The following is a 9056-nucleotide window of genomic DNA, read 5'->3' as shown; positions in this document are numbered from 1 at the left end:
GCTGTGCACACGAGCCTCTGAGCTGCCTGACCCCGCAAGAAGGTGACAATAATTGAGCAGCTGACCCCGCAAGAAGGTGACAATAATTGAGCAGCTGACCCTGCAAGAAGGTGACAATAATTGAGCAGCTGACCCCGCAAGAAGGTGACAATAATTGAGCAGCTGACCCCGCAAGAAGGTGACAATAATTGAGCAGCTGACCCTGCAAGAAGGTGACAATAATTGAGCAGCTGACCCCGCAAGAAGGTGACAATAATTGAGCAGCTGACCCCGCAAGAAAGTGACAATCATTGAGCAGCTGACCCCGCAAGGTGGCAATAATTGAGCAGCTTACCCTGCAAGAAGGTGACAACAATTGAGCAGCTGACCCCGCAAGAAGGTGACAATCATTGAGCAGCTGACCCCGCAAGAAGGTGACGATAATTGAGCAGCTGACCCTGCAAGAAGGTGACAATAATTGAGCACCTGACCCCGCAAGAAGGTGACAATCATTGAGCAGCTGACCCCGCAAGAAGGTGACAATAATTGAGCAGCTGACCCCGCAAGAAGGTGACAATAATTGAGCAGCTGACCCCGCAAGAAGGTAACAATAATTGAGCAGCTGACCCTGCAAGAAGGTGACAATAATTGAGCAGCTGACCCCGCAAGAAGGTGACAATAATTGAGCAGCTGACCCCGCAAGAAGGTGACAATAATTGAGCAGCTGACCCTGCAAGAAAGTGACAATCATTGAGCAGCTGACCCCGCAAGGTGGCAATAATTGAGCAGCTGACCCTGCAAGAAGGTGACAATAATTGAGCAGCTGACCCCGCAAGAAGGTGACAATAATTGAGCACCTGACCCCGCAAGAAGGTGACGATAATTGAGCAGCTGACCCTGCAAGAAGGTGACAATAATTGAGCAGCTGACCCCGCAAGAAGGTGACAATCATTGAGCAGCTGACCCCGCAAGAAGGTGACAATAATTGAGCAGCTGACCCCGCAAGAAGGTGACAATAATTGAGCAGCTGACCCCGCAAGAAGGTGACAATAATTGAGCAGCTGACCCTGCAAGAAGGTGACAATAATTGAGCAGCTGACCCCGCAAGAAGGTGACAATAATTGAGCAGCTGACCCCGCAAGAAAGTGACAATCATTGAGCAGCTGACCCCGCAAGGTGGCAATAATTGAGCAGCTGACCCTGCAAGAAGGTGACAATAATTGAGCAGCTGACCCCGCAAGAAGGTGACAATCATTGAGCAGCTGACCCCGCAAGAAGGTGCCGATAATTGAGCAGCTGACCCTGCAAGAAGGTGACAATAATTGAGCAGCTGACCCCGCAAGAAGGTGACAATCATTGAGCAGCTGACACCGCAAGAAGGTGACACTAATTGAGCAGCTGACCCCGCAAGAAGGTGACAATCATTGAGCAGCTGACCCCGCAAGAAGGTGACAATAATTGAGCAGCTGACCCCGCAAGAAGGTGACAATAATTGAGCAGCTGACCCCGCAAGAAGGTGACAATCATTGAGCAGCTGACACCGCAAGAAGGTGACAATCATTGAGCAGCTGACACCGCAAGAAGGTGACAATAATTGAGCAGCTGACCCTGCACGAAGGTGACAATAATTGAGCAGCTGACTCCACAAGAAGGTGACAATAATTAATTGAGCAGCTGACCCCGCAAGAAGGTGACAATAATTGAGCAGCTGACTCCGCAAGAAGGTGACAATAATTAATTGAGCAGCTAAACCCCGCAAGAAGGTGGAAATAATTGAGCAGCTGACCCCACAAGAAGGTGGAAATAATTGTGCAGCTGACCCCGCAAGAAGGTGGCAATAATTGAGCAGCTGACCCCGCAAGAAGGTGGCAATGATTGAGCAGCTGACCCTGCAAGAAGGTGACAATAATTGAGCAGCTAACCCTGCAAGAAGGTGACAATAATTGAGCAGCTGACCCTGCAAGAAGGTGACAATAATTGAGCAGCTGATCCCGCAAGAAGGTGACAATCATTGAGCAGCTGACCCCGCAAGAAGGTGACAATAATTGAGCAGCTGACCCCGCAAGAAGGTGACAATCATTGAGCAGCTGACCCCGCAAGAAGGTGACGATAATTGAGCAGCTGACCCCGCAAGAAGGTGACAATCATTGAGCAGCTGATCCCGCAAGAAGGTGACGATAATTGAGCAGCTGACCCTGCAAGAAGGTGACAATAATTGAGCAGCTGACCCCGCAAGAAGGTGACAATCATTGAGCAGCTGACACCGCAAGAAGGTGACAATCATTGAGTGGCCAATCCCACAAGAAGGCGACAATAATTGAGTGGCCAATCCCACAACAAGGTGGCAATAATTGAGTGGCCAATCCCACAACAAGGTGGCAATAATTGAGTGGCCAATCCCACAACAAGGTGGCAATAATTGAGGTCATTAAACAAGGAGAAACAGAATTGGTGTCAGTCACTCACAAGTCTCATGCCACTTTAAGTTGCTCAAAATGATTGTTACACAGTTTTTACCATATGACGAATTCACACATGAATCACCTTTGTAATAATAAAGCTGATTTATTGAATACATGCAACATTTATGTTTTCATTTTGTTTGCATCAACATTTAGTAACAATAATTAGTTTGTGGAAGCAAAAGCCTTTATTGAATGACTAATAACGTCAAATCGAATTGCCTGGGAAATTCAAAGTTAGCAGTGAAAGTGTTATCTGTTTAATGAAATCATGTTCAAGATCATTGGATAACTAAGTTGTGTAACATAGCAGTAAAACAGTGAACTGGTGAGTTATCATTGGATAACTGAGTTGTGTAACGTAGCAGTAAAACAATGAACTGGTGAGTTATCATTGGATAACTGAGTTGTGTAACGTAGCAGTAAAACAATGAACTGGTGAGTTATCATTGGATAACTGAGTTGTGTAACGTAGCAGTAAAACAATGAACTGGTGAGTTATCATTGGATAACTGAGTTGTGTAACGTAGCAGTAAAACAATGAACTGGTGAGTTATCATTGGCTCACCGAGTTGTGTAACGTAGCAGTAAAACAGTGAACTGGTGAGTTATCATTGGATAACTGAGTTGTGTAACGTAGCAGTAAAACAATGAACTGGTGAGTTATCATTGGATAACTGAGTTGTGTAACGTAGCAGTAAAACAATGAACTGGTGAGTTATCATTGGATAACTGAGTTGTGTAACGTAGCAGTAAAACAATGAACTGGTGAGTTATCATTGGATAACTGAGTTGTGTAACATAGCAGTAAAACAGTGAACTGGTGAGTTATCATTGGATAACTGAGTTGTGTAACGTAGCAGTAAAACAATGAACTGGTGAGTTATCATTGGATAACTGAGTTGTGTAACGTAGCAGTAAAACAGTGAACTGGTGAGTTATTATTGGATAACTGAGTTGTGTAACGTAGCAGTAAAACAATGAACTGGTGAGTTATCATTGGATAACTGAGTTGTGTAACGTAGCAGTAAAACAATGAACTGGTGAGTTATCATTGGATAACTGAGTTGTGTAACGTAGCAGTAAAACAATGAACTGGTGAGTTATCATTGGATAACTGAGTTGTGTAACGTAGCAGTAAAACAGTGAACTGGTGAGTTATCATTGGCTCACCGAGTTGTGTAATGTAGCAGTAAAACAATGAACTGGTGAGTTATCATTGGCTCACCGAGTTGTGTAATGTAGCAGTAAAACAGTGAACAGGTGAGTTATCATTGGATAACTGAGTTGTGTAACATAGCAGTAAAACAATGAACTGGTGAGTTATCATTGGCTCACCGAGTTGTGTAATGTAGCAGTAAAACAATGAACTGGTGAGTTATCATTGGATAAATGAGTTGTGTAACATAGCAGTAAAACAATGAACTGGTGAGTTATCATTGGATAACTGAGTTGTGTAACGTAGCAGTAAAACAATGAACTGGTGAGTTATCATTGGCTCACCGAGTTGTGTAATGTAGCAGTAAAACAATGAACTGGTGAGTTATCATTGGCTCACCGAGTTGTGTAACATAGCAGTAAAACAATGAACTGGTGAGTTATCATTGGATAACTGAGTTGTGTAACGTAGCAGTAAAACAATGAACTGGTGAGTTATCATTGGCTCACCGAGTTGTGTAATGTAGCAGTAAAACAATGAACTGGTGAGTTATCATTGGATAACTGAGTTGTGTAACATAGCAGTAAAACAGTGAACTGATGAGTTATCATTGGATAACTGAGTTGTGTAACATAGCAGTAAAACAGTGAACTGGTGAGTTATCATTGGATAACTGAGTTGTGTAACATAGCAGTAAAACAGTGAACTGGTGAGTTATCATTGGATAACTGAGTTGTGTAACATAGCAGTAAAACAGTGAACTGGTGAGTTATCATTGGATAACTGAGTTGTGTAACATAGCAGTAAAACAGTGAACTGGTGAGTTATCATTGGATAACTGAGTTGTGTAACGTAGCAGTAAAACAGTGAACTGGTGAGTTATCATTGGATAACTGAGTTGTGTAACGTAGCAGTAAAACAATGAACTGGTGAGTTCGGCATCTCAGTTCATCCTCCAATATGGCAGCCACCAAGGATTTGATGACGTTCATTTGCTTAAAGGAAATCTCAGACAAAAGAAGTGTTCAATATTGGTGTGTAAATAAGTAAGCTAACTCCGCAGCACACACAAAGTATTCAAAGTGTGCATACACAAGTCCATTCACTGCATAACCCAACATGCGACATGTAAGGCAGCTTGTAACATGTAATTTCTGGGTGATGGCTAGTTAAGGCAGCATGTATCATGGAATGTCTGGGTGATGGCTAGCTAAGGCAGCATGTAACATGGAATGTCTGGGTGATGGCTAGCTAAGGCAGCTTGTGACATGGAATTTCTGGGTGATGGCTAGCTAAGGCAGCATGTAACATGGAATTTCTGGGTGATGGCTAGCTAAGGCAGCATGTAACATGGAATGTCTGGGTGATGGCTAGCTAAGGCAGCTTGTGACATGGAATGTCTGGGTGATGGCTAGCTAAGGCAGCTTGTGACATGGAATTTCTGGGTGATGGCTAGTTAAGGCAGCATGTATCATGGAATGTCTGGGTGATGGCTAGCTAAGGCAGCATGTAACATGGAATGTCTGGGTGATGGCTAGCTAAGGCAGCTTGTGACATGGAATTTCTGGGTGATGGCTAGCTAAGGCAGCATGTATCATGGAATGTCTGGGTGATGGCTAGCTAAGGCAGCATGTAACATGTAATTTCTGGGTGACGGCTAGCTAAGGCAGCTTGTGACATGGAATTTCTGGGTGATGGCTAGTTAAGGCAGCATGTATCATGGAATTTCTGGGTGATGGCTAGTTAAGGCAGCATGTAACATGGAATTTCTGGGTGATGGCTAGTTAAGGCAGCATGTAACATGGAATGTCTGGGTGATGGCTAGCTAAGGCAGCATGTAACATGGAATTTCTGGGTGATGGCTAGTTAAGGCAGCATGTAACATGGAATTTCTGGGTGATGGCTAGTTAAGGCAGCATGTAACATGGAATGTCTGGGTGATGGCTAGTTAAGGCAGCATGTAACATGGAATTTCTGGGTGACGGCTAGCTAAGGCAGCATGTAACATGGAATGTCTGGGTGATGGCTAGTTAAGGCAGCTTGTGACATGGAATTTCCAGGTGATGGCTAGTTAAGGGAGCTTGTGACATGGAATTTCTGGGTGATGGCTAGTTAAGGGAGCTTGTGACATGGAATTTCTGGGTGATGGCTAGCTAAGGCAGCATGTAACATGGAATTTCTGGGTGATGGCTAGTTAAGGCAGCATATGACATGGAATTTCTGGGTGACGGCTAGTTAAGGCAGCTTGTAACATGGAATTTCTGGGTGTCAGCTAGTTAAGGCAGCATATGACATGTAATTTCTGGGTGATGGCTAGTTAAGGCAGCATGTGACATGTAATTTCTGGGTGATGGCTAGTTAAGGCAGCATGTGACATGGAATTTCTGGGTGATGGCTAGTTAAGGCAACCTGTGACATGGAATGTCTGGGTGACGGCCAGTTAAGGCAGCATGTGACATGGAATTTCCGGAAGATGGCCAGTCAAGGGAGCTTCTAACATGGAATTTCTGGGTGACGGCTAGTTAAGGCAGCATGTGACATGGAATGTCTGGGTGACGGCTAGTTAAGGCAGCATGTGACATGGAATGTCTGGGTGACGGCTAGTTAAGGCAGCATGTGACATGGAATTTCTGGGTGATGGCTAGTTAAGGCAGCATGTAACATGGAATGTCTGGGTGATGGCTAGTTAAGGCAGCATGTGACATGGAATTTCCAGGTGATGGCTAGTTAAGGCAGCATATGACATGGAATTTCTGGGTGACGGCTAGTTAAGGCAGCTTGTAACATGGAATTTCCAGGTGATGGCTAGTTAAGGGAGCTTGTGACATGGAATTTCTGGGTGATGGCTAGTTAAGGCAGCATATGACATGGAATTTCTGGGTGATGGCTAGTTAAGGCAGCTTGTAACATGGAATTTCTGGGTGTCAGCTAGTTAAGGCAGCATATGACATGTAATTTCTGGGTGATGGCTAGTTAAGGCAGCATGTGACATGGAATTTCTGGGTGATGGCTAGTTAAGGCAACCTGTGACATGGAATGTCTGGGTGACGGCCAGTTAAGGCAGCATGTGACATGGAATTTCCGGAAGATGGCCAGTCAAGGGAGCTTCTAACATGGAATTTCTGGGTGACGGCTAGTTAAGGCAGCATGTGACATGGAATGTCTGGGTGACGGCTAGTTAAGGCAGCATGTGACATGGAATGTCTGGGTGACGGCTAGTTAAGGCAGCATGTGACATGGAATTTCTGGGTGATGGCTAGTTAAGGCAGCATGTAACATGGAATGTCTGGGTGATGGCTAGTTAAGGCAGCATGTGACATGGAATTTCCAGGTGATGGCTAGTTAAGGCAGCATATGACATGGAATTTCTGGGTGACGGCTAGTTAAGGCAGCTTGTAACATGGAATTTCCAGGTGATGGCTAGTTAAGGGAGCTTGTGACATGGAATTTCTGGGTGATGGCTAGTTAAGGCAGCATATGACATGTAATTTCTGGGTGACGGCTAGTTAAGGCAGCTTGTAACATGGAATTTCTGGGTGTCAGCTAGTTAAGGCAGCATGTGACATGGAATTTCCGGAAGATGGCCAGTCAAGGGAGCTTCTAACATGGAATTTCTGGGTGACGGCTAGTTAAGGCAGCATGTGACATGGAATGTCTGGGTGACGGCTAGTTAAGGCAGCATGTGACATGGAATTTCCAGGTGATGGCTAGTTAAGGCAGCTTGTAACATGGAATTTCCATCACTGTGCTTTATTAGTTTCTGGGTTGCTGATACGGGTTTCCTCCCAGTTCCAGAGTAACATGCGTGGTTCATTACACCAACATGCTCTACTTTCCCGAACACGCTTGGTTATCACGGGCCCAGCTGTTCCCTTCCCGGGCTGCAGATTCAGCTCGTCGTACGTTGCCCGATCATTTGCTCGAAATACCTGGTAGTCACCGGTCGCCTGCGCACGCGATGACTGCGTTACACTGTAGGGATCTTCGGTTTTGAAATCCATGTACAAGTTTTTGTCCACCTTCTCCTTTCTCCTCACGTAATGGACCAGTGCCATGATAATGATGCCATGCACCGCTAGGAAGGCATACAAAACACTCTGTGACACGATGACCCAAGGGCAGAAACCCTGGCACTCAATCTCTGAGTTTGACAGGAATGCAATAACCCGGTTTTTGAGACGATCAGGGGAGAAACAACGAGCCTGGAAGATAAACGTATCCTTTGCTGCAAATTTCATCAACCATGAACGAAGGTACTTTATGTCGCAGTCACACACCAGCTTGGTCCGTGAAGATGTGCATGTAAAAATAAATAGTGCAGAGTTTTATCAAGGCCAGTCATTATCCTTTTGCTTAGTATCCTGAGATGAACTCACTGGTTAGGATGAACATGTGTTTTTGACGTACTTATTTCCTTCATAAGATCAGGGCTCACGGAAGAGCAAGGTGATGGAGAGTAAATGGGAACGACCAAATTTGGACAGTATGGTCACAGTTGGATTCAATAAGCAAGGGAACAAGCTAACAACGAATAAGAGAGGAGGGGAGGAAACAATAAACTGTAAGAGGTTTGGGTTAGGTAGGGTTAATGGGGGTAGAAAATATCACAGGTAAGGATGGTAGAAGACGTAAGAGTCTAGAGTCCGTGTTGGTAGTGGTGCACCACTAGCTTGAAGCCCTGGATGGAGGAATGGGATTGAACAGCCTCATGAAAGCCATTCTCCAAATGGTAGAAAAGAGGAGCAAACAAAAAAAGAGTGCCTCTTTTCTCCCATTTGTAAGGCTGGATTATGGTTCAGCAGGGTGAGGTGACTGGAACAACATGAGCATCCTGAAGTTACTGGGAGGGTCAGAGTACTTTGACAGCAAAAGGAGGTCGACCAAAGGAGAGCTGGTAAAAAAAACCAAAAAAAAACCAGAGGAACCCGCCCTGCCTGTGATATGGAGTATCAGACCTTGTACTTTGGTCTTATCATGTGAGATTGCTCACCTTGCTTTATTAGGATTCGAATTGCTGTGGATGATTTAGATTAGATTACTCATGATTAGATTACTCATGTGCCCCATGAGACACAATGAATAGTGAATGTACACATAATGAAAATGGGAGAGCAAAGGTGGAAGGAACTGTGGTGGGCTGTGGGGGAGAGGGGGAATTGTAAAAAATACTGTTTACCGAAATGGAATGGAAGAGGAGCGGAAGTAAGGTATAGGTTGTGGGAGCATTTATAGGAGGAAGGGAGGTGATTGGAGGAAATGTTAGACAGGATGCCCAGTTTTGTATCACCTCATCCCTTCACCTTTCTATAGCTTTCCCAGTTTACATTCTTCCAGAATCACACACCTGGGAATACCCCTTCCCCCACTTTAAACTGAGCACTCACCTCCACTCTTTCATCCCACTATTTTACACCGCTCCTTTCATATTCCGTCGCCAGGCGCTGCATAAAATAATC

At 44.8% G+C, this 9056-nt stretch overlaps 1 pseudogene; it reads right to left on the bottom strand.

The window, feature by feature from the left end:
- Positions 1–7121: 7121 nt before the first annotated feature.
- On the bottom strand, positions 7122–7942 carry LOC144893185 (uncharacterized; annotated as a pseudogene).
- Positions 7943–9056: the final 1114 nt, after the last annotated feature.

The sequence above is a fragment of the Myxine glutinosa genome, chromosome 8 (assembly GCF_964187855.1).
Source record: "Myxine glutinosa chromosome 8, kmMyxGlut1.1, whole genome shotgun sequence".
NCBI classification, from domain to species: Eukaryota; Metazoa; Chordata; class Myxini; order Myxiniformes; family Myxinidae; genus Myxine; species Myxine glutinosa.
This window is presented reverse-complemented; position numbering and strand designations above follow the sequence as displayed.